We start from the raw sequence: 27,924 nt of genomic DNA on the forward strand, positions 1-27,924 counted from the left end.
AAGGAAGCATTATTAAAAAAACATTCTAGCAAAAAAGGGATGGGACGAAAAAGTTTGGTTGGATTTGCTTCTAGCATGTAAACTGAAAAAACAATCTTTGTTTTGGAAGCTTACAGCTGGGGGTACAAAAAATGGAACTCGATCGAGGGATAGGTTTCTTGAGGAAAGTGTCTGGGTAAATCACTTTTCAACATTGTATTCGTGTGATGGGGGTGATGAAGAATGTACATATGAGAGTTCAGAATTAGATACTTGTGACTCATTCTTAGAATTTAGTTTGGCTGACACTATATTCTCTATTAATGCAGTCAAACAGGGCAAAGCCCCGGGCCCAGATAGAATACCTGGCAATCTCTGGAAACATGAGAATCTTTTGTGGGCTCCTTACATTAATTTGCTCAGTAATGAGATCCTAAGAGGAGCTCCAATTCCCGAGACCTGGCGGGGCGCAGAAATTGTTACTATTTTTAAGAAGGGAGACAGACTCAATCCATCGCACTACAGACCTATTAGTCTGATGGATGTGCTCCAAAACATTTTCGCCCGACAACTGTTAAGTAAGTTGAACATGTGGATCGAGGAAAATTCTATTTTTACAAAATACCATGCAGGTTTTAGAGTTAGAATTAGTACGGTGGACCAGGTTTTTAGATTTTTATGCTTAATCTGGAAATATATTAATATAAGGAATTGCCACTTATATGTCGCTTTTGTGGATCTCAGGGCGGCCTTTGATCTGGTCCCGAGGGGGAAATTATGGAAATCACTAAGGGACATGGGTGTCCCCGGTGACACCCTCTACCAACTGATCAGGCTGCACGAGGGAAATTATGCAAGAGTGAGGTGGGGACCCAATGGAGAGTTAACAGGAAGAATAGATATAAAGAGAGGTGTTAGGCAAGGTTGAGTTATGGCGTCAACCCTCTTCTCTCTATATGTAAATGACATCCCAGACACCCTCTTGGGCTGCGAGCATGACTCTCCCAAGCTGTGTGGTCAAGCCGTTCCGGCACTATTATTTACGGATGACACGATTTTAATTTCACAGACCCCTAAAGGCCTACAAAACTTGTTGAACAAATTTCAGTCTTATTGTACGGACAAAACCTTGAAATTAATTCTTCTAAAACTAAGGTTATGGCGATCAGTCTTCACAAAGTTTTTAATAAAGCTTTTAGTGTAAATAACGAAAAGATTAAACATGTCCAAAATTTTAAATATCTGGGTATCACCCTTGACACTAAAATGAACTGGAAGCCACAAATTGAAAAATCAAGGCTACTACTAACACAAATTCAAGCCCCCATAATTAGGAAGCATAAGAATAGCTTTTTTAGAACAGTCTCACCAGCTATTGCGCTATTTAAGTACAAAGCTCAATCGGTTGCTTTGTACGGGGCAGAATTGTGGGGCTATGTAGGCAGAGATGCCTTTTCTGTACAAGAAAACAGTTTTTTCAGACACCTTTTAGCTGTTCCAGGTTGTACTCCCTTAATTCCTTTATTCTGGGATTTAAATATATGTCGTTCCGATGATCACGCTTCTCTACGTCCATTGTTGTATTGGGTCCGCCTGTGGTCTACTGATGAGTTATTGGACTATAGAGAGGCACTAAAGGAAATAACGCAAATAAAGAACATTACCCGGTTGGCATGGTTAGTGCACATTGAAAATTGTTTTTTAAAATTGGGCCTATACAACTTTTGGACAGATCCTGCTTCCCTTACTAACCTTTCTAAAAAACTGTTGAAGGCAAGGTATTGGGAATATATGCACAGTCGTATATTACAAAACCCTATTATTGGAAAACTGACCCTTACATTTTTTGATGTTAAAACTGAAAGTAAATTTGAATGTTTTATGGACGAAATACTGCCTGCAATGGCAAAATCATTGTACCTAAAGTATCGTTATGGCATTCTACAAATTAAATATAGAACATCTAAGTGGGTGTGTGACAAGGGGCCTATAGTAAATACCAAACCTGATATGTGCAAATTGTGTGATATAGGCGCTAGGGAAGATGAGGCCCATGTTTTATTTCTTTGTCCTGCTTATTTGCAAGCTAGGAAAAAGTGGATTAAACCCATTTGCCTTCTTTTAGGCTTTCGAAAAATTAAAGATGGGGAAAGAGTGTTCAAGGGCGATACATCACAGACTGTCGTATTTAGTCTGAGTCGTTTATTCCTTGCTGTGGTAATAGTCAGGAAAAGATATGGACTAAAAATGTAATAGGATTGTATTAATAAGATATGAATTGGTTTTAAATTCAACTCATTGATTTGTAATAGGTCAAGTAAAAATGGTCGTCCACCAAAGTTATTTTGATATATTTTAGTTTTAACTCCTCCTTGTATAATGTTTACAGACTCCTATGATCTGGATACTTATTTTCCGCACCATTTTTTTATATACTAGTTCCTGGTATCTTTTAAGTCTTTTTAGATGTAATCATTGCACTTATTTTTTTTTTTAAATATGTACTACCTCGACCGATAAACTTACATTGTGTCTGTAAGACTTTCCATTCCGACAAATTATGTGGCCAGGAACGTTAACCCCTAACTGAGCAGATATCTTATGTATGTTCGTTCCAAGCTCTATTTTCTATCGGTACCCTATTTCATTTTTATGATGAATGTATAAACATTGTACGGTATTCTTTTATGGTTGTCTTAACCGAAATAAAGAAATAAAGATAAAGATAAAGATATAGGTTTATTTTAAAAGCAGCCTGCAAAGTCGGGTTGCCCTTTAAATAATAGCAGTGTACACTTAAGTGCAATAAATCCACTGGACCCCTAAACCTACATGCCCTACCATATACTAGGGACTTACAGGTAGGTTGTCAGTACCAATTGTAATTTCACCTAATTGTTATATACCCTTTAAACAGAGCACTGGCACTTTTTAGCAGAAACCAGGGCATAATCAGAGTCAGTAACCACCAGTATTGGTCAAGCTGCTTTATATGACACACAAATCAATATATTTAACAGGGCCACATTTTATCAGGAATAAAATCAACAAGTACATTCAAGAACCTTGCTCAAAACTGGCCCCTCACCTCAAAACCCAAGCATAAAAGCAAAATAATATGGGTGGTAGGTACATCTTTCTCTGTTCAAGCAGCCAAACTTTGGAATTCACTACTCCAAAACATATGAGCAACAGAAGAATACTCAAAGAATACTCAAATGTTGCCTCTTTCCTGCATGATCACCACACTCAAACACAAATGTACAGCATATGCCTGCGCATGTAAATGTCTATAATTTGATTATATGCATCTTTTTAGATATGTGCATTTCTTTGTACAAAAACAGATACTGCTTATGGTTGAAAAATACATAGATTTTCCATAGGTCTGCTTAATAACTTAATTACTGCATAAGGGTCTCTGTTTATTTAATTTATCTAACACAATATGTAAATATAATCATAACAGTTGTATCGATAAGTACTTCACTATTGATATATCGAGGAAGGCATCCAAATAAAATAAAAAATATATATAAGTGCATAAATAAATTAGCTTTTACGTACATCAGAACTTGAAAGTCTGAATTTCTAACTATTTATCTGTACTTGCACAAATGGAACTTTATGCAAGACAATTTCATATCTTTTTAATATTTTCCTCACACATGTATACTCTTTCTATGTAGTTATGTATCTAAAATTGGATTACATTACTCCTACTGTAAGAAGAATGAAAAAAAAGTCAACTCCTTACAATGCACTACGCTATGTCTCATTGAATTGAATTAAAGTACCATTTATAAAGCACATGGTTACCCAAAGGCTTCCCAGCGCTAGGGCAGCACCAAGCTAAGCTGTGGCAATCAATTAGGAAAAAGACAAGTTTTCAATCTCTTGCGGAAGAAGGTATAGTCTGGCTTACTACGTAGATAAAGTGGTAGGGAGTTCCAGAGTTTGGAGGTATTGTATGAGAAAAGCCGACCGCTGCTTCTAGACCTCTTAATTCTAGGAACAGACACCAAGTAGAGATCGTTTGAACGTAGCCGCCTGTTGGCTTGATAGGGCTGGACAAAGGAAGAGATGATAGCCGGCCCCACACCCCTTAGCGTCTTATGGGTGCTGCAGACAGCTTTAAAGTGGACTCTTTACTGAATAGGAAGCCAGTGTAAAGACCTAATAACAGGTTTGGCTGATTGGCTCATCCCATACCTCTCTCAATATATCCTCTACCTCCTCTCTGACTCATCCCAAAATTCATTATTCTTCTTTGATTTTCCCAAGATCTTTTTGTGACTCTTCTTTCCTCTATCCCTTCTTGATTCACCCCAAACCTTATTCTACTACTATGATATCTAATATAACCCTTTCTAGACTCTTACATCCTCTATCCCTCCTTCACTCACCCCCAACCCTCATTCTATTACTATGATCTCCAAATAACACTTCCAAGACTTTTTTCTCCTGTATCCCTCCTTTGACTCATCCCAAACTTAATGTTACTACTATGATCTCACTAATAACCCTTTATAGACTCCTACCTCCTCTATCCTGCCTTTGACACATCCAGAACTTCATTTAACTAATACAAACTCCCAAATAACACTAGCTAGATTCTTCCCTTCTTTATCCGTCCTTTATCCTATTAAATCAAACTCACATGTTCACTTCTCAAATTAACAACTTATAGTTCCAATTCTAATAAACCACTAATCCTTTGGGTTCCGGAGTAAAAGGTTACTCACCAAAAAGTGTTATGATGCCTTGTTAGGGGTAGTAAGCATTATGAAAATACAATTATAATTAAATAGTATAGGGAATTGCAGAGCACTAATGCACTGCTTTAGAGTACACTTACACACTCTATTCAATCCACTTCAAGAATGACCCTCTTGCCTTTGTATTGAACAGCTCCTGAAATGCCTCCTCTCACAACTATCAGCTAGCTCCTGTAATTAATTTCTCTCTTTACTGGTTGTACAGTAGGATCTGCTGCACCAACAAGTCCCTTTACTTCAAGCAGAGCTCTTAATTGCAGTACATCCACATTTCTTGACAGACCTCTGTGCTGGGAAAATCCATTTACAATAGCTGCAGGAGGCTCCTGGGCTTTTTGAACCACTTTTATACAAATCATTTTTGTGGCATTTGTACTAAACATCTAACTTCACCATTGATTTAGATTTACACTAATTAGCCACATGGCATAAGAATGAATTGCCATTTTTAAACACTAAACATGCTTTTCCAGTTCACAGCTGTCATAGGTTCTGCAGTATGATTTTCTAGTTTTAATTTGAAATTCAGATTCAACATTATGTTTCTAAAACCTTCATGAACTTTCCCATCAAACCCTCCTTCTTCCCAAAATTCATTCTGTTGCATTCCATATTTTCATACTTCCTATCCTTTTGTCCATACAACCTGAAACAATGTACTTGTTTTTAACATATTAAGAGATTCTTAATGAGGCTTGCACAGGACATCTGCAAATGGTACAAACTTTCTGGCTTCCAGAAATGTTGCAGTCAAATCATCTTACTTCTTGATGCAGTTTCAAATATATTTACAATATTCAGTATTTTTCCACTTCCAGTTTCTAACTGTTCTCCTTCTCTTCATCCCTATTGAAACTAGAGAGGCGTACTGAGTGTTTAGAGAAAATATCGAGTTGTAAATATCAGGATTCAGAAACATGGAAAAAATATTGCAATGCAGAAATATCCCTGTAAAGAATATCGATTCGATTTTTTTCTATTAAGTAATGTCATTGTTGAGACTATCATTGTTTGTAATGTCTTTTTCAATAATATAGATGTAAAAAACTATTGCTTTTCAATTATCTGAAAGTGTTTTAGTTCTTATATTAATTGTATGTGCTATTATTGCTTGTATAATTGTTAAAATTATTTCTGAATACTGTTTTTAAGTTTAAATGATTTATCTTTTTTTAATGTAATAGCTAATATTGATTTATAGTGTTGTAGAGGGTTGCTAAGCTTGGACGTGTATAGTTTAGGAAGTTCATTAATTAATAATTAATTGACAGTTAATTTTTAATATATTTTTATTATTGCAATTGTTTATTAATGATGCAAATTCTGTACTAATTATATCTGTGAGTTATTTTTTAGGTGCAGGCTGCTGGGATTGTAAGTGTATATGGCGGGAAGATAATTAAGTAATAATTAATTATTAATTTATTATTAAATATATCATTGATTATTATCTATTGAAACTGTGTAGTAATTATTTTTCTAGCTATATTTAGGTGTGCACTGCTGGGTCTTTAGGGGTACAGGTTGGGAATTCCATGAAGTAAAAATTAAATAGCAATTAACTATTTATTATTACTCATTTAATTGATAATTATTTCTGTAGATTAGGTAAAACTGATTTTTTTTACTTATACTTTAGTTGCAAGTTTTGCTGTTCGTAGGCATATTAGGGTGGGTCATTAAAAAGAATTTAATTATTAAATAATTATTAATTGGGGGCGTGGCTTGTGCACCGAGGCAACATGGCAGACCCTCTGTGAGCTCCGCATAGCCGCGGGACTCCGCCAAAGTTTCCAAGCCTCATTTTCCGATATCCCAAGTTGTGGGAGACAGGCCCGACCTTTTGAAGATTTGGTGAGTCTTCAGACCACTTCCTATCAAATTACCGTCAGCAACGAGTCTGCTATCTGCTGTGGCAATTTTTCTCCTCCCAGAAACGCGAGCAGCCGTCATTTTAGGTTGCGGCGCTTGCGCTTATTATCTTTGCCGATTCTTGTCGTTTTTCAATAGCGGTGAATCCAATATGCCCCACTTCATTAACCCTTTGCTCCGAGCTCCTCTAAACTCATAATAATTCTCAAACATGACGTTTTCTCTACACATTACCTGCTGAATTGTTGTAATGGAGCAACTTTCTTTGGCAACATAGCTATACTTAATTATTTGAGGAGATTCATATACGTTTTACTTGTTACCTTTATTTCCTGGAGGAATTTTGAACTGTTTTGCCTCATGCTGAAGAAATCACTATTATGTCCTCTTTCTCTTCATTTGGAACAATTTGCTTATCAATGACAGTCTGTTTTTTGCGGCATTTATCTAGATTCCTTCACCTTTATTACTGCTCTTAAGGTGATTTCCTTTTACATATCGAAATGGCTAATGATCTACGCACCACTAGAGCCTCCTCAACTGGTACAAAACCGAAAAGACATAAAAATGATCCGCCTTCTCCTATTCTCTCCTCACAGAATCTAGTTTTGGACTCTATATTGCATGAAGTACGGGGTCTGCAACCCTTTATGGCCACTACAAATGAAAAACTAAAACAAATTGAGGGGAGATAGTTGGCTACGGAGGCAAAGGTATTGGATATTGAACAATGAGTTAGCGACATACAGGTTGCCTCTACTAAGATTCCATTACTAGAACAAGAAATTCACAAGTTAAAAATCCATACTGAGGATCTTAAATATCGCAATCGCAGAAATAATCTACGCCTTTATGGACTTTCAGAGAATATTGAAGGTTCTGACTTAGTATCATTTCTATAGAAATTCCTACCAGAACTCCTAGATCTCCAGGTATCAACAAGTCCCCTTAATATACAAAGAGCACATTGTCTTGGTCGTCTTCATCCTACCACTACTAAACCACGAGCTGATGCATGCTGATATTCCCAAACCTAAATCTGTACCCGATATCTTTTTGCCACTTGGGGAGGATATCTCTCTTCTATAAATCTCTGATGCCCTCAAATCCTTGAATAAATCGAAAGCCCCTGGCCCAGATGACTTTTCAGATGAATTATTTTTAGCTTTTTCCTCAATTTTTGCACTTAAATTATTAGAACTTTTTAATTCATTCATATCTAATTCTAAGGCATTTGGCTCCTTTTTAGAAGCCCTTATCATTGGTATCCCTAAACCTGACAAAGACCCTTCCTTCTGCACAAATGTTCGTCCTATATCACTAATCAATTATGAGTGTAAAATTTTTGCAAAGATTTTAGCTTCCCGTTTGGAGAAAGTTATTCCTTTTCTCGTTAACCCAGATCAAGCTGGTTTTGTCAAAGGACGTTTAGCCTCTGATAATGGCAGAATGTTTTCCAATATTCTCACTCTTAGTAAAAAATATCCCTTTCCCCTAGCTGCACTATCTTTGGATGCAGAAAAAGCGGTTGATCGAATTAAATGAAACTTCATGTTACATACATTACAATGGTTTGGATTTGGCCCGAAGTTTATTTCATATATGAAATTATTATACACGAATCCAAAAGCATGCGTTTTTGTTAATGGTCTTTTTTCCCCATATTTTCCTTTGCAAAGAGGTACACATCAAGGATACCTTCTTTCACCTTTACTCTTCCTGCTATGCTTGGAACCCTTCCTTGAACGAATTAGAAATAACCCTCTTATTACAGGTTTTACTTTGAAATTCCATCAAATTAACCTCTCTGCCGATGCAAATGATGTTCTTATTTATGTGTCCAATCCTGTTACTTCTCTACCTCCCTTTGTACATGAAATTGCATCATTATCTAATGTTTCAGGTTATAAACTAAAGTTCTACAAAACTGAGATTTGACCTTTATACTCTTCATGTTATAAACACATATTTGATTCCACTAACTTTACATGGTGTCCTCAAAAACTCAAATATGTAGGCACATGGTTCTCATCTAATATTCGTGATACACTGTCCCATAACTTTACTGCTCTAAAATTTAAGATTACCAATTTGGTCACCTCTTAGTCTCCTTTATTTTTATCTTGGTGGGGCAGACTGAATACTGGATACAATTAAAATTATGATTGTTTCCCAGGTAATATTTACATTGTCAATGGTTCCATTCAAAATCCCCAATTATTATTTTACTCAGAATAATTCTATATGTACTAATTTTCTTTGGAATAATAAACATGCACATATTGCCCTATTCAAATTGACTAGTCCCAAAACTAAATTGTATCATAATGCTTTTTTGATTCATCAATGTTATGCTATATCTAAAGAATATCAGGATTTACCTAAATCTTCTTGGGTTACTGTTGAATGTTCTTTGCTAAATGATTTTTCATTACAAAATATTGTTTTTATGACTAATTGTACTTTTATTTCCAAATATCCAATTTTAAAATATTCTCAATATCTTCTACTTACACTTTTTTATAAGAATTTTGACAAATATCAATCTTTGCTTGCCTCTTCAATATGGTATAATAAACACATCAAATTCTGTCACAAATCATTTTACTACAAACATTGGAAAGAAAGGGCTATTTTTTATGTCAATGAAATGATTGACAATAATAGAATTTTACCTTTCATTCAATTACAAGAGACCTTTAATTTACCTGGTTCATGTATTCAGCAATATGACATTTTAGCCCCAATCCTTCAGAGTTTTTTTACATAATTTCATTTCTTTGTCAGTTCCAACTTCATTCACACCTGATACACCCTTATATCAAATTCCATCTGATATCATTCCAAGTGCCTCTTTTAAATTAAAAACTTTATCTACAGATAATGGCACGCAGAATAAATCAACTATTGAACTAGAATAGGAACAGGATCTATCCCTAAAACTGTCTGTTTCCCAATGGGACAAGTGTTGGCAAAAAAATCTTCAAAACTTCCAAAGCTGCGAATATCACACAATCCTTATATTTTATTTTCAATAGAGTAGTTATTACTCCCTTACTTTTACATAAGTTTAACCAGTCAGCCTCACCATCTTGTTGGTCATGTCTTACTGCTGAACGATCTTTACTACATTTACTTTACTATTGTCCTAAAGTTTATGCTTTTTAGAAAGCTATCTGGTCAAAATGTATTTTGATTTTCTCTTATAGAATTCAATTTAATATCCACAATGTATTTTAAAGTACTATGTCGCCTGATTTTGATCAAATTACATCCAAATCAATTTTATTTGATCTATTTATTGCTGTAGCTTTTAAGGATATATTAACATGTTGGAAAGACAATTCTAAATTATCTTTTTTGCTTTGGTGGAATCTAATATGTGATGAGCATAGATTTGCTTCGGTGCCTAATGCGTCAATTCATTTACAAATCAAATCTGATCTATTATGGTTACCATTTACTTCTTATTTGTCTTTGAATTCTCCTTCTACATGACTTCTCTTTCTTTCCCCCTTCCTTATCTTGATCCTTTTCTTTTCCTTTCTTTTCCTATCTTTTCTTAATCTCTTTATCTTTCCCTCTCTCTTTTTCTAAAAATGTTCCCTAATATAGTATGCAAAAACAACAATCGATGGACGAAATATTGCACAATGGCAAAACATTCACCCCCAGTCATAGATCTGGGTTTAATCCATCGATATTTTGCTCACCACACCACCCCAGTTCAGACATGGCCATATGCAAATCAGTCTTGACTCTGTGCCTCATGGGAACAGTCCAGTCCGAACTGCCAAGCCATGTCTTCCCTGGACCAGAAGCAAGCATCCTAGGACCCGTTTCTGGCTATCAGCCATCATCAGCCAGGATAGCTGGATTCCAGTGGCATGGAGTGCAAGGGACTCACGTCTGAGCATAACCGTCCCACTCGGGGTGACGAATGCAAAAACAACAATTGATGGGCGGAATGTTGCACAATGGCAAAACATTCACCCCAGTCACAGATCTGGGTTTAATCCATCGTTATTTTGCTCACCACACCACCCCAGTTCAGATATGGCCATATGCAAATCAGTCTTGACCCTGTGCCTCATGAGAACAGTCCAGCCCGAACTGCCAAGCCATGTCTTCCCTGGACCGGAATCGGAGTGAGAATAGTAAATCTTACCCCTCTGAAATCCAAAGCTTTACCTACTGTTGCACAGACTGGAGTAGGCATCATAAATCTTACCCCTCCAAAGTCCATCGCTTTCCCTACTGTTACAAAGACTGGAGTGGGAATAATTAATTTAAGTCAGAAAAATATATATAACTATGTAAAAGTCAAGGAGGGAACAGAATATATCTAACTAAAGATATGTGCTAGTACAGTCACGCTTAGGGTATCCATCCTATGAGAACAGATTCCTATCAGTCACCACACCTAAACTGCCCTACATCATCTGGGATCTTTTATACCATCAAGGTAGAGTGGAAACCCACAGTTTAACTGACAGATCTTAAAGCTTGACCTAGCTTGTGGGGTCCAGTGGCTTAGGTGTCATGTGGGGTGTCTGGCTAAAAAGCAGTGCTCAAAGTTGTGAAAAAATGTAAGTGAACAAGTGAATGATAAAATTGGATAGCAAAGGGGAGAGAAACTTTAATATGCCCTCCTTTACTCCCAAATTAATAAAAAAGAGTGTGAAGTGGCATCAACAAATAACCACTATAGAGAATGGAAGGTCGACATGTTTCTGCAGATTAACTGGATCCAGCTGGTATCCTACTGCTTCTTCAGGACCATTTAACGCTACTGCTACTTATAATATAAAAAGGTAAGAGATTACCTGAATATTAGTTATATCATCCTTCTCCTAAACAGGTGCGATGACAAATACATAGAAAGAAAAACACACAACACATAGTCATGGTTAGATCGCTATGTAACAATTTCTTAGAAGCAATAGTCATGTTCAGAGACACAATAAGTACTTCTTTACTTGATAGATACTCATATCGGTCTCAAATACACCACGTGTGTATGTTCACTCACCTATGTGGTAGGAGAGAAAAGCGGTACAAAAGTGGGTGGTGATGGACGGAGCATCTGAACCATTCAAACACTCACACCCAGTCAAAAGATCAGGGTTTGATCCATCACCGTTCTTTAGCCCACTCTGCCACCCCAGTTCAGACATGGCTATATGCAAATCAGTCTGACCCTGTGCCTCATGGGAACAGTTCAGCCCGAACTGCCAAGCCATGCCTTCCCTGGACCGGAAACAAGCTTCCGAGGACCGGTTTCTGGCCTTACAGCCGTCTTCAGCCTGGCTTGCTTGAATCCAGTGGCAAAGTGAGCAAGGGACTCACGTCTGAGCATATCCTGCCACACTTGTGGTGGCCAAAGCGGTACAAAAGGGGGTGGTGATGGACGGAGCATCTTAACCATTCAAACACTCACATCCAGTCAAAAGATCAGGGTTTGATCCATCACCGTTCTTTAGCCCACTCTGCCACCCCAGTTCAGACATGGCTATATGCAAATCAGTCTGACCCTGTGCCTCATGGGAACAGTCCAGCCCGAACTGCCAAGCCATGCCTTCCCTGGACCGGAAACAAGCTTCCGAGGACCGGTTTCTGGCATTACAGCCGTCTTCAGCCCGGCTTGCTTGAATCCAGTGGCAAAGTGAGCAAGGGACTCACGTCTGAGATTACCCTGCCACACTTGTGGCGGCCAAAGCGGTACAAAAGGGGGTGGTGATGGACGGAGCATCTGAACCATTAAAACACTCACACCCAGTCAAAAGATCAGGGTTTGATCCATCACCGTTCTTTAGCCCACTCTGCCACCCCAGTTCAGACATGGCTATATGCAAATCAGTCTGACCCAGTGCCTCATGGGAACAGTCCAGCCCGAACTGCCAAGCCATGCCTTCCCTGGACCAGAAACAAGCTTCCGAGGACCGGTATCTGGCATTACAGCCGTCTTCAGCCCGGCTTGCTTGAATCCAGTGGCAAAGTGAGCAAGGGACTCACCTCTGAGCATACCCTGCCACACTTGTGGCGGCCAATGTGGTACAAAAGGGGGTGGTGATGGATGGAGCATCTGAACCCTTCAAACACTCACACCCAGTCAAAAGATCAGGGTTTGATCCATCACCGTTCTTTAGCCCACTCTGCCACCCCAGTTCAGACATGGCTATATGCAAATCAGCCTGACCCTGTGCCTCATGGGAACAGTCCAGCCTGAACTGCCAAGCCATGCCTTCCCTGGACCGGAAACAAGCTTCCGAGGACCGGTTTCTGGCATTACAGCCGTCTTCAGCCCGGCTTGCTTGAATCCAGTGGCAAAGTGAGCAAAGGACTCACGTCTGAGCATACCCTGCCACAATTGTGGCGGCCAAAGTGGTACAAAAGGGGGTGGTGATGGACGGAGCATCTGAACCATTCAAACACTCACACCCAGTCAAAAGATCAGGGTTTGATCCATCACCGTTCTTTAGCCCACTCTGCTACCCCAGTTCAGGCATGGCTATATGCAAATCAGTCTGACCCTGTGCCTACATGGGAACAGTCCAGCCCGAACTGCCAAGCCATGCCTTCCCTGGACCGGAAACAAGATTCCGAGGACCGGTTTCTGGCATTACAGCCGTCTTCAGCCCGGCTTGCTTGAATCCAGTGGCAAAGTGAGCAAGGGACTCACGTCTGAGCATACCCTGCAACACTTGTGGCGGCCAAAGCGGTACAAAAGGGGGTGGTGATGGACAGAGCATCTGAACCATTCAAACACTCACACCCACTCAAAAGATCAGGATTTGATCCATCACCGTTCTTTAGCCCACTCTGCCACCCCAGTTCAGACATGGCTATATGCAAATCAGTCTGACCCTGTGCCTACATGGGAACAGTCCAGCCCGAACTGCCAAGCCATGCCTTCCCTGGACCGGAAACAAGCTTCCGAGGACCGGTTTCTGGCATTACAGCCGTCTTCAGCCCGGCTTGCTTGAATCCAGTGGCAAAGTGAGCAAGGGACTCACGTCTGAGCATACCCTGCCACACTTGTGGCGGCCAAAGCAGTACAAAAGGGGGTGGTGATGGACGGAGCATCTTAACCATTCAAACACTCACACCCAGTCAAAAGTTCAGGGTTTGATCCATCACCGTTCTTTAGCCCACTCTGCCACCCCAGTTCAGACATGGCTAGAAAAGCTCCACCTCACCTGGCTGCAGCGCAGGTAAACGGAGCACCGCTCTAGAGGACAAATATAAACAAGAGAGGAGATAATGACACACAAACATATAGCTGCTAGCATCACACAGCTATCAGTAGTAGAACTTATTCGTTAGTTTGTCTCAGAATTCTTCGGTTATGTTAATACTGAAAATCGGAAAACCAATGTAATCCTTTGTTTCGTAAAAGAATATAGATGGGGAAGCATGCCCTGCTAGTAGTAAATGTCGGATGAATCACAAGTGCATAATTTCTGTGCTCCATAACTTAGCCTTGCTCGTTCTTTAGGTTGAGGCTATCAATTGACTCTGATCACCTCTACGGCCCCTTGGCCTTGATTCTAGCCCCAGTATTATACATTAGAGAGCTCACATCGCTAATGCCAAACAGCTCTCGATCATGTGTTAAGACTCTCGGTCTACCGGAGCATACCCTCAGAACACACAGGCGTGGTCTGACTTCTTTAAAGAGAGCGTGACTTCCATATCCTCTCACTCGCGTGCATACGAGGAAGAAAGAAGTAGCTCTCAGAAAAGAAAGGTTTGAAGCAGTTGCCGGTTCTAACACTAACCTGTCCGTCGATACTCCGGACGTCCCTCTGGGCTGTCGGGGGAGGTATCTGCACAACGCCCAAAGCGGCATTTTCAACTTGTTTCCGGTGTCAATACGTTGTGCCTCATGCGTCGTTACTCTGCGACCGCAAAGGCTACTGGGAGGTGTAGTTCCCTCCATTTGCGTGATACAAATTTCAAGCAGTAATAGTGCGGAAAGAGTATTACAATCAAAAAATAGGAAAGCGTCCTGACATTTAACAACTTTAATATACATCTTTCTTATGTTTGGCAATCAGGGATAATTTATAAAACGGTTAAAGTTGAAGCCAATTGCTTGTGTGTACCTGGCATGAAAATCTGGCAACACACATACCGAAGTTCTCTCCAAAATTACGCACTGTTTATTATAGCCCGGAAAGGTATTTATAAAGACAATACATCTTTGTAGCTGGTTTGATGTCCCAACTTAAATAGACATTCCTTGCATGGTCAGTTATACTGCAATGGACACTAATCCTCGTGGTAAAAAAACTGGGGTCACCGAATATAAACATATCGCTACTTGTATGGCTATAGTAACCATACCTTATCGGGTGTATCCTATTTGTGCAACATAATTTTACTTATTGTACCAAAGATATTCAATCTTAACCTGATTTATAACTCCAGGAGTATGTAATGAAATAGAGATGTGTATCGATGTGCTGTGTAATAGTGTTTAGAATAAGTGCAGATCCTAGGGACGTCTGGAGTATCGACGGACAGGTTAGTGTTAGAACCGGCAACTGCTTCAAACCTTTCTTTTCTGAGAGCTACTTCTTTCTTCCTCGTATGCACGCGAGTGAGAGGGTATGGAAGTCACGCTTTCTTTAAAGAAGTCAGATGATGCCTGTGTGTTCTGAGGGTATGCTCCGGTAGACCGAGAGTCTTAACGCATGATCGAGAGCTGTTTGGCATTAGCGATTTGAGCTCTCTAATGTATAATACTGGGGCTAGAATCAAGGCCAAGGGGCCGTATAGGTGATCAGAGTCAATTGATAGCCTCAACCTAAAGAACGAGCAAGGCTAAGTTATGGAGCACAGAAATTATGCACTTGTGATTCAGCCACATTTACTACTAGCAGGGCATGCTTCCCCATCTATATTATTTTACGAAACCAAGGATTACATTGGTTTTCCGATTTTCGGTATTAACATAACCGAAGAATTCTGAGACAAACTAACGAATAAGTTCTACTACTGATAGCTTTGTGATGCTAGCAGCTCTATGTTTGTGTGTCATTATCTCCTCTCTTGTTTATATTTGTCCTCTAGAGCGGTGCTCCGTTTACCTACGCTGCAGCCAGGTGAGGTGAAGCTTTTCTCTCCTACCACATAGGTGAGTGAACATACACACGTGGTGTATTTGAGACCGATATGAGTATCTATCAACTAAAGAAGTACTTATTGTGTCTCTGAACATGACGATTGCTTCTAAGAAATTGTTACATAGCGATCTAACCATGACTATGTGTTGTGTGTTTTTCTTTCTATGTATTTGTCATCGTACCTGTTTAGGAGAAGGATGATATAACTAATATTCCGTAATCTCTTACCTTTTTATATCATAAGTAGCAGTAGTGTAAATGGTCCTGAAGAAGCAGTAGGATACCAGGTGGATCCAGTTAATCTGCAGAAACATGTCGACCTTCCATTCTCTATAGTGGTTATTTGTTAATGCCACTTTGCACTCTTTTTTATTAACCACTTGGATGCTAAGGGTATTTGTTCTTCTTCATGTAATTTCCATTGAAACCAATGGAAACTCTATGACGAGCTGGGTTCGTCATGAGCGTCGAAGGGGTTAATTTGGGAGTAAAGGAGGGCATATTAAAGTTTCTCTCCCCTTTGCTATCCAATTTTATCATTCACTTGTTCACTTACATTTTTCACAACTTTGAGCACTGCTTTTTAGTCAGACACCCCACATGACACCTAAGTCACTGGACCCCACAAGCTAGGTCAGGCTTTAAGATCTGTCAGTCAAGCTGTGGGTTTCCACTCTACCTTGATGGTATAAAAGATCCCAGATGATGTAGGGCGGTTTCGGTGTGGTGACTGATGGGAATCTGTTCTCATAGGATGGATACCCTAAGCGTGACTGTACTAGCACATATCTTTAGTTATATATATTCTGTTCCCTCCTTGACTTACTACATAGTTAGATATATTTTTCTGACTTCTTGCTACTCAGTGTTGGTTTAATTGTTGAAATAGGGATGGTAGCATTGTTAGGTCATTAAACTTTCCCTAGGACCCTCCTCTTCCCTGTTTTTTATATAAATAATTAATTTAACCCATCTGAAGTCCAATGATTGTCCTAGTGTTGCAGAGACTGGAATAGGACCAGTAGATTTAATCCCTCCGAAGCCCAATGCTTTACCTACTATTACACAGAATGGAGTGGGAATAGGTATTCTTGCCCCTCCGAATCCAACACTGTCCCTACTGTTACACAGATTGGAGTAGAAATAGTAACTCTTACCCGCCCCCCGAAGTAAAGCGTTTCCCCAACTGTTGCACAGACTAGAGTCGGAATGGTAAATCCTACCCCTCCAAAATCAAAACGTTCCCTAATGTTGCACAGATTGAAGTGGAAAAGTAAATCTTACCCTCCAAAGTTCAAAGCTTTCTCTACTGTTGCACAGACTGGTGTGGGAACAGTAAATCTAACCCCTCCGAAGTCCAATGCTTTCCCTACTGTTGTATAGACTGATGAGCAAATAGTAAGACTTACCCCTCCAAAATCCAATACTTTTCCTATGTTTCATACACTGGAGTGGGAATAATAAATCTTATCCAACCTAAGTTCAGTGCTTTCCCTACTGTTGCACCGACTGGAGGTGGAATAGTAAATCTTACTCCTCCGAAGTTCAGCGCTTTCCCTACTGTTGCACAGACCGGAGTATTAATAGTAAATCTCACCCCTCCAAAGTACATTTGTTTCCCTACTGTTGTACAGACTGGAGTGGGAATAGTGAATTGTACACCTCAGAAATCCAACACTTTCCCTTATGCTGCACAGACTGGAGTGAGAAAAGTAAATCTAACCCCTCTGAAGTCCAGCGCTTTCCCTACTGTTGCACAGACTGATGGTGGAATAGTCAATTTTACCCCTACTACGTCAACTACTTTCCCTACACTTGACCTATATATATATATGGAAATAATGTACAGATGTTATTGAAAAACATAAATAAGAATGTGTTTTTAATGTGCGTTTAATTAACCTTCATGTCACTGAGCATGAGTGCTACAAACCCAGTTAACGTTTAGCACTTTATATTCATAGTATGTTTTCACTATCTATCACCAGGTTACGTGGTGAGATCACGAATGAAAAAAAGAGTATGTGCATTATTTAAAGTGACCATTACTGCATGTCCGCTATGTGATCAAGGGCAGTCCCTGCCCGAAACGCGTCGTGCCTATCTTAACCTGAATATGGATAATAAACTACCTCTGTAACACTCGAAGAGGTGCGTGGTGGTCCGTGATTTTCTGTGGTCATAACCATTTCAAGCAGAAACTGACCCATATCCATTGCGGAAGTTTTTGGTTGCTTTCGCCTCCACGGACCCCGCCCTGATTGCTGGAGGCCGCCTTCAACCTCACGTTGTTGCCGATCCGGAAGGAATTCACTGGCTGGCTGAACCCCTTGTGTGCTGAGAGAAGCAAAACCGGTTACCGAGGACGCCGACGCTTGAGTCGGAGGACCCGCGAAGGCTTGACCTCGACCCCCGGTGAGTAATCCATTAAAAGCACTTCACAAGACGGGGCCGCGCTCCACGTTAATACAGAGACTGTTTCCATTTTTCGTAAATGCCGAGTTGCATTCAAAAGTGCAGGCAATAATTACGGAGGTTAAAAACAACAAAAGAAAGGCAAAATGTTAAGCAGGGCAGTACGAGAAAGAGAACTGAATGCGGATGCTTTATTCGAAAATGTAACAAAAAACAAAGCAAAGAATGCAAACACTGCTGCACAGAAAGAAAGCAGTGATGATATAAACAAAGACACGAACAACTTGTTAAAGAATTTGGAGAAAAAAATGAGAGCAGAGTTAACTAAGTGGTGGGAGAGCAAATCATTAACTAAATATGTGGAGGTAAATAGGGTCCCTCGTGGACTACGCTTATTCCTAGCTCCCAGCTTTGAAAAGCCCAATCGGGCCATGTTACTCGAATGGGGAGAAAGCAACTTACAAAAGTCTATGAACCTCATACGAATCTTAATCAAATATGCAGATATAGATCGTTTAGCTCTCACTAACGAAATTGAAGAGATTGAACACGAACTGAGCAAGGCCGAAAACCAGGACTGGATTTCAACTAAAATGAATGAAATCAAAGAACGTCTGAAAAAACAGGAAGAAAAAATAAAAAACAGGAAGGTACACAAATTCGCTCGTTATCTAGAGGATTATGAAAGGGGACAAATTTATACATTTGCGAAAAAATACGACAATATTCGCAAAATGAAAGGAACAAACATAACTAAACCAAACACCTTGGAAGCCAGACAGCAAACATCAGTTGAGGACGTACCTGAAATGGACACAGTATCACTCACAAGTGACTCCAGCATCAGCTCGGCCAGTTCAAATTCAAGCATCCCAGGACCCACAAACACCATTCCAGATCTAGGTGAAGAGGTTAATTTTTTAGTACAGGATCGCTTGAAAACCTTGAGACCGAGAAAGGAAAGAAATCAGGCAGACAAAGGCGGAACACCATCAGAAAAACCGCCCGCAGGAAACGCAAACGGCAAGCCAAGAAAGAGGCAAAACTACTGGCACAAGAAAAAATAACTAATGAGAACACCGTAGTTAACCTCAGCACATTAACTCTCACAAAGGCTGAAGAACAACTGCTGTCTTTAGGTCTAAATTTTTGCCCCAACACCAATTTTGATTATGCTTCCACTCGTATCGATTTATTTCTGTTCATCAGGAAACTGAAATTAAAGAAATTTTACGCCTTAAAGGATTTGGGAGAAGAAAAACAAGATAAAACAAAAACCTCAACCTCCTCTGGTGTACAGGTCGGGGAAATACCAACCCTATGGGCATTACATGGCCTAATCAATGAAGATTAACAGAATTCTCAAACACCCACTCAAACCAGACTAAGAGAACTTAATCTGCTGCAAAAAGGAGCTGGAGAAAGTCCTTTCAGGCCCAAATCCTCTTTCATCCATTTGATGCCGAGAGACGCCATCGACGTCTTTCATGATCGCTTCATTGAGGAAATCAAGGATCTGAATTGCTCAATCAATCGCAATAGAAAATATGAATATAATCAAAAACAAATTATCTTCAACCAATTTATTGACAAGTTGGCCAATAACTCTGCGATCATCGTAAAAAAAATCTGACAAAGGGGGCAACGTTGTCCTGTGGCCCAAACAACAATATGACGCTGAAGCCAAAAGACAGCTTGATAACAAGGACTGTTATGAACAAAGTACATGGAAGAACTATGATAAAGCAAAGGAGAATATTAAAAAAGAACTACAAAAATGGAAGTACGAGGGACTAATATCAAATGAGGAATTTAACTTCTTGTTTAATAGTCATCCTAAGTTACCTTTTCTTTATTTGTTACCCAAGCTGCATAAAACATTACCCCAGTTCCCGGACGCCCAATTATATCGGCGATCGGCAGTATGACAGAAAATGTGGGCCAGTACATAGACTTTTTTTTACAAGATCTAGTTAAAACTATGCCCTCATACTTGAAGGACACAGGCGACTTTTTGAGACACATTGAAGACATGACCTGGTCTAATGAATTGATTTTATTAACTTTAGATATAGAATCACTATATACTAGCATTCGGCACGAATGCGGCTTACGTGGAGTTGAACATTTCTTGAAAAATCGACCTGCTGAATATGCCATGCACAACAAAATGCTCATGGCTCTCATTTCTTGGTGTTTGAATAATAATTACTTTTCTTTTGAAAAGAATGTGTACAGGCATAAACAAGGTGTCGCCATGGGGGCCTGCTTTTCCCCGAGCTACGCTGGGTTACATGTGGGTTACTGGGAAAAGCAGGTCCTCATGAGGAAACACGAAGCAATATTTGAACAGAATGTCATCTCTTGGCTTCGTTATATAGACGATGTTTTTATTGTATGGAAGGGTGACATGCAAAGTGCCCAAGACTTTGTTGACTTACTAAACACCAATGAGTTTAACTTACACATTACATCGCACATGAGCACCACCAGGATCGAATTCCTTGATGTCCAAATACAAATAATTGACGATAAACTGACTACAACAGCATTTAGAAAACCCACCGCTGGCAATGCTATACTACATGCGTCAAGTGCGCATCCGCGACATTTGATAGCCAGTATCCCCTATGGGGAACTGTTACGACTCAAACGCATTTGCAGCACTCCAGAACAATTTGATACATGTAGTAAATTGTGTTTAGATCGCATGAGACACAGAGGATACACTGAAGACATCCTCAACAAAGCCATACTTAAAACCAATGAGAAACCTAGATCTGCCTTGTTACCCAACACCATTGAACAGGACACAAATATAATTAAAGAGAATGACTCACCTAGATTAATTACCACGTATAGCAGACAGGAACGTAAGATACGGAGCATCTTGAACAAAAATTGGCCCATAATATTAACAGATCCAATTTTGAAAGCCACCCTACCTGAACATCTCAGTGTGACATTTAGAAAAGCCAAAAATATGGCTACTCTATTGTCTCAGAAAACACCCACTGAGACTCAAAACATTCAAACATGGTTACCAACCACAAATGGTTTTCGCAAATGCGCGACATGTCGGGCATGTAACTTTGGAGCCAATACCACAAAATACAAGACCCCCTTTAAAACCAAAGAACAATCTATCAGGGGCAAATTTGACTGCCGCACAGAATATGCTGTATACGTTCTCACCTGTACCTGCGGTTTGAGATGCGTAGGTAGCACTAAGAATCCTGTATATATGCGAATCTTACAACACATTCGTGCTATTATCAATTGTGACCCGGCCTACCCGGTAGCCAGACATTTTAAGCTTAGTCACAACAAAGATGTCAATTGTCTTTCTTATTTTGTGATCGACATGGCACCGGTACAAAAAAGAGGCGGAGATAGAGACAAAGCATTAAGACAGCTTGAGACCAGATATATACTCAACCTCAACAGTAAACATCCTAACGGTCTTAATGACAGAGAGGATATGCACACCTTCCTGTAATACACTCTACCTGTCTCATTATTGCGTCTAATATCTGTCCCACATCATTATGATAGCATACAAGTCCTAACAGCAAGAATTGAAACTTATTTGTAAAACTGTCTTGTCAAGGATCATGATCTTGATCTTTTCTGCATTCTATTTCAATACTCTCTAAATCACTTTTTTAAACACTAAATAAATTTGCACTATTATCACTCAGCACTTTATACATTAATGGGTATTTGCAAAACATGGATAATTAACAAAATAGTTGGCCATTCCCGGGAGCGGGATTGATCCTTAATCTATAAGAATTACCCAAGCACTAGCACTTTGCCTGCTTGTGACAGCATCAGCACATATAACATCGCGTGCAAGATCCAGTATAGATCTCAGCGAGGCAGCTCCACTTTGCACTATGGAATATGCATTTATGCAAAAAAAACATTTATTGCATTAGTTAATAGCGTTATTTGCACATTTAATCTGGCATAAGTTTTGCACATGCAATATAAAATTCATTTTATGGTTTTTACATGAGGTTTTTTTAACATAATTTTAGCATATTTATGTTATTCATTATGTGTATATAACATGCTATTTGGAAATAATTCGATCTGATGCTGCTAGCCTATTTTGCACAGTTTCACGCATTTAAGCGGAAATAATGTACAGATGTTATTGAAAAACATAAATAAGAATATGTTTTTAATGTGCGTTTAATTAACCTTCATGTCACTGAGCAGGAGTGCTACAAACCCAGTTAACGTTTAGCACTTTATCTTCATAGTATGTTTTCACTATCTATCACCAGGTTACGTGGTGAGATCACAAATGAAAAAAGAGTATGTGCATTATTTAAAGTGACCATTACTGCATGTCCGCCATGTGATCAAGGGCAGTCCCTGCCCGAAACGCGTCGTGCCTATCTTAACCTGAATATGGATAATAAACTACCTCTGTAACACTCGAAGAGCTGCGTGGTGGTCCGTGATTTTCTGTGGTCATAACCATTTCAAGCAGAAACTGACCTATATATTGTGGTAAATAAATAAATAATACCCTATTTTTGACTAGACTTATAGCATAACAGATAGCTCAATAAATAAGAGTCAAGATTCGAGGTAGTAGGAGTTTCTGCAGGTTTATTACAGCATAAGGACAGGATCAGGACAACCTGCATGGGAATAGGAGAATAAGGTCCAGCAGGACAACTGGGGCCCAGCAGGGGAAAAGAGGCCCAGCAGCTGCCGGGGCTTGGTCTGGGATGAGCGCGCTAACATTTAATAACAAAACATTGACTTATATACATAGCGCAAACACATAGCATTACATTGCAGTAGGCGTAACAGTAGGTGGAGTAGAAGGCGTGACGCGTAGCAGTCGCGAGAGATAACAGTAAAAAGAGGTGTAACTGGGAGTTTACTTAGACATGTGATGCAAAACGTAACAGAATATGTCATGAATGGGCGGAAACATTGGAGGGGGCTACCTAAGGAGCCGGGACCTCTAACCTAATGGTGCGCGAAAACTAGCAATGACGTGTTACTAGGAGAAGCTGGGGGCTACGAACTCTGTGCTAGGAGCAGAGACTAGAGTCTGGAGGGTCGGAGCGACATGTACCTAAACCCTATCTGGTATCTCATGTTTAGGGAACATGTTGATATAAACTAGAAGTCATGAGGGGAGAAGCTAACCTGATTTCTAAGACTGGACCATGCATTATTCTACATGTAGTGCGTGAAGAATATTAAATGACTATTAAATACAGTATTTCTCTAACGTGGAGACGAGAAGGCTAGACAATGACGGAAACTATTGATGCAGTTCAGTAGCTTAGGAATGCAGAGGAGGAGGACTGAACTGATAGCAGGAACTATAACATACTTTTGGCAGACTCAGAGGCAGAGCCGGGGTGCACCGGGCACTGCAAGGCAGGAAGTAAGTGAAGGGTCGAGGATACAGGTGGGGGCTGTATCGCTCCTCAGCGAGGCTTTCAGGAGACAGGAGCTGAATCTGTGGTCCGGGCCCTTTGAGGCCTGGAAACGGGGACTTTATAATTGAATAACGTGCACACTGAGAAACGTGGCAACATTACTTACATAGGCCTGATATTCGTAGTATTCACGAGGACTGGAAACTAACATACTAGAGGTGGACACAACTGTAATTGCGTCTTTAATCAGAAATGGGGAATAACATATGCATATTGATCATGCACACATAACATATGATGGATGGGGCGTAGGGACACAGAACATGGCAAAATTTACTTTTCCACATTCCCTCCTTGTCACTACGTTTCCATCAGGAAACATCAATATTCATGATACCGTCTATCATTTCATACAGTATCATTTGCTCGTCTCGAATTGTCTTGGAACGGGATTTAGAACGGGGCTTGGGACTAGGAATACAAGAGGTAGCACACATGCTGCAAATCGCAGGGCCACATTGTATACAGAGGCAGCAGCTAAATATGATCGCTACTGCAATACCTAGAAAGGACGGGACTTTCCTACCCCATGCGGAAATTATATTCCTGAACCAACCGGACCATGTCCAGGTGCCTGGATCTTGGTGTAACAGATGGGCAATTTTATGGAGTCTGGTTATAGCTGAATAAACAGACGGCGCGTTATTTGGAATGAAAATACAACAACTGGATCCGAGAACTCTACAGGCCCCGCCCCTATCGGCCAGTATGACGTCAAGGACGAGACGATTCTGTAAAACGACAATTCTCATAAAGGATTGCTCTTCAGTTAAGTTACCTAGAGCGGAGGCAGTCTCATCTACTACTGCTTCAAGGGTTCTTGTTAACCTACGAATAAGCTTACTATTTGCAACTGTACCTAAATAAGGGAAAACACCTTTATCTATATCAATGAATTGCTCTGCGGCGGTTTCAGTATAATCGACAATCGGGAGATTTCTCTTGTGTCTAGTGTGTACTAAGAAAGAATTCCTATGATAATCAGGTGGGGCTAGAAAAACAGGTGGCAGTAGGAAAGCAATGTAACAGGTTCCCTCCCAATCGAGGGGCAGACGGACATATGCAGTTTGACCACAAATAAAATAAGAATGACGTGAAGCTTTGAAAATAGATTTCCTACTGTCACTATACTGGATAACAGTAGTACATTCACTATGACCTATATGTACAGAACCATAACTACGGACACATAATTCGCCTTTGACTGGTAGTACTGAAATAGCGGGTGAGTCTGGAGTAGTATCAGACTGAACATTCAGAACCATGAAATTCGACGAATAATTTCCTAAATTATATACTTCATTTTCTAAATCTAAACCTGTTCTGTGGGGGAGACCTTGTTTGTCTGGGTAACATGTACTGTTAAGAAAAGACATATCTGTTGAGGATGACGTTAACGTGGACCATGCTCCACACGAACCATTGTGTGAGAATGGATAAGGAAAGAGTGGCAGAACTCCCTTTGGTGTCTGGAAAGGGGGGAGTCGACCACACACCCAACAATTAGTGGCATTGCTGGTCTGGTGTGAATAATGTAACATACGGATAAATGTGTTATTACGCATTGCGAGGCGGTATGAATATTCGTGAGGAGGCAGATCACTAAACGTGTGCTCTACTGTAGCATGAGCAGACATATTTACATGAGGAACTGGAAAACACAGAAAAAGTGCGTAGCTGGTGCAGGAAATCATTATGCTAAGAAACAATATGAAACTCAGAAAAACGATACATTTGATTGAGCTTTGACTGACTCTCTCACTATGGGGGTCTATTTTATACATGTCAGAAACAGTCTAACCGTTTCACCTAGGGGAGGACTTATACAATCAAACTGACTGACTTATTAGACCTGAGCTTTAACTTATACTCCTGTTGCGGAGTTTTCTCTAACAAGGGAGGGGTTGTAATAATGTCTTGTGCGGGACAGTCCTTTAAAACAATGTTCTGGCAATCCTTCGGATCCTGGGAAATGTTCTTGGAAATGTTTTTGAAGACTGGTTTCGGTCCTTTGAAAAGTTTTACATGAGAAAGGTGGACCCACCCCTTCCTGCCTTCCAACTTGACGGCAGTTCGGGTGGTCAAGAGGACCTGACGTGGCTCCTTCCAACGTGGTTCCAGCGGACTTGATCTGTCGAAATTTCTGATCATCACAAGGGAGCCTGGAACGATCTCGTGCGGTGCCACCTCGGTATTGTCTGGAAATGCGGCGGCAACCTGTGAACGACATGAGTTGAGGGCAGACATCAAGGAAGCTAGGTAATCTGTCAGCATATTACATGAAACATCGGTAATACTTCGGGGTCTAGGAGTACCCCACATGTTAGGGGGGCGGCCGAAAACGACCTCATACGGGGACAGACCTGATCTGGAATGTGCGACCATACGCATATAAAACAGAGCGACTGGCAAAGCTACTAACCAGTCCACACCCTTGTCTTTACAGACTTTTGCTATACGGATTTTCAGAGTCTGATTATGCCTTTCGACTAGTCCAGCTGCTTCTGGATGGCGTACACAATGGAACTTCCACTGGTACCCTAACAACAGGGAAACATGTTTCATGAGTTCAGATGAGAATGGCTGGCCGTTATCAGAATATACGACTCTAGGGAGTCCATATCTAGGGAAGAATTCACGAACCAACTGCTTGGCAGTGGTCGCGGCTGTGTAATCTGGGACTGGATATGCTTCTGTCCATCTGGACAAAGCGCATACAACTACAAGGACATACTTGAAACCTCGACATCGCTCCATTTGAATATAATCCATCTGGAGGACCTCAAAAGGGTGGTCAGGGGGCTGGAAACCACCTTGTTCCACCGGGACACTTTTACCTGGATTAAACTGACAACATATCATACAGGTACGGACTTTCTGCTTGGCTGCAGCTCGTAAATGCTTGTTGAACCAAATGTTCTGGATACTGTCTAACATAGCTTTTTCTCCTAAATGTGCTGGACTATGTGCGGTATTGATAATGACTTGAACCATAGAATCGGGGAGAAACCATGTGGCTCTACCCTTCGTTAACCATCCTTGATCTGTCTGGACCCCTCCTTGTACAGACCATTTCTTGATTTCATCGGGAGTAGCATGTGACTGAATATCTATGACATCTTGAGTAGGGTCCTTAACTGTCATGCATGTAGTCAGATCTGGAATATGTGTCTGATTAACTGGAATGTCTGGAGTCTGTGCTGTAAGCTTGGCTGTGCGGTCTGCTAAATCATTACCTTGGGAAATAATGTCAGTAACTTTCGTATGTGCTTTGCACTTCATGATAGCAATAGATGTCGGTAAATGTATGGCATCTAACAGGGCTTGAATAAGGAGACCATGCTGAATCTTGGTTCCATGAGAAGTCATAAAACCTCTCTCCTGCCAGAGCACTCCGAAGTCGTGTACAACTCCGAATGCGTAACGTGAATCTGTGTAAACATTAACCTTCAGGTTCTTGGCATGTATACAGGCTTGTGTCAGAGCGACTAGCTCTGCTGCTTGAGCGGACAGAGTATCAATACGGTGTGTTTCAATAACTTCAGTGTCAGTAGTCACTGCATACGCGGCGACTAGTTCTCCTGTACTAGTTCTCATACATGAACCATCCACATAAAGTGTCAGGTCAGGATCTGGTAACGGAATATCTGTCAGGTCTTGTCTTGGCTTTGTCGTAATGTTAACTACTTCCACACAATCATGTGTGTCTGGATTTGAACTAACTGATGGTAACAGTGTAGCAGGATTCAGGACGTTGCAGCGTCTAATTTCTATGTGTGGCTGGAACAGTGTCAATTCATAACCTGTTAAACGTGCAATTGTCAAGTGCTGAGTTTGTGTTCGGTTTAAAAGAACTTCTACTGAATGTGGGACCTGTACTGTCAGGGAATGTCCTAAAACTATGGAATCACTTTGTCTGATAGCTAGTGCTGTGGCTGCAACTGACTTGAGGCACGCAGGCAACGCCTGGGCGACTGGATCTAATGTGCTCGAAAAATAAGCACAGGGCTTGTATTGTCCTGCTTGATCTTGTGTGAGAACAGATAATGCTGTACCTTTGCGTTCTGTAACGAAAAGTGTAAAAGGCTTACTGTAGTTCGGTGTAGCTAGAACTGGAGCTTGGCATAGGGCTTTCTTTAACTCGTTGAAACTAAGTGTATGGTCAGATGTCCAAGGGAGGACAGTCGATACGGCTGCCTCCTGTGTCGTTAACTGTATCAGTGGCTTGGCTAGGAATGCATACTGGGGAATCCATTGTCTACAATAAGAAGT

Source organism: Lissotriton helveticus, chromosome 12 (assembly GCF_964261635.1).
Source record: "Lissotriton helveticus chromosome 12, aLisHel1.1, whole genome shotgun sequence".
NCBI lineage: Eukaryota > Metazoa > Chordata > Amphibia > Caudata > Salamandridae > Lissotriton > Lissotriton helveticus.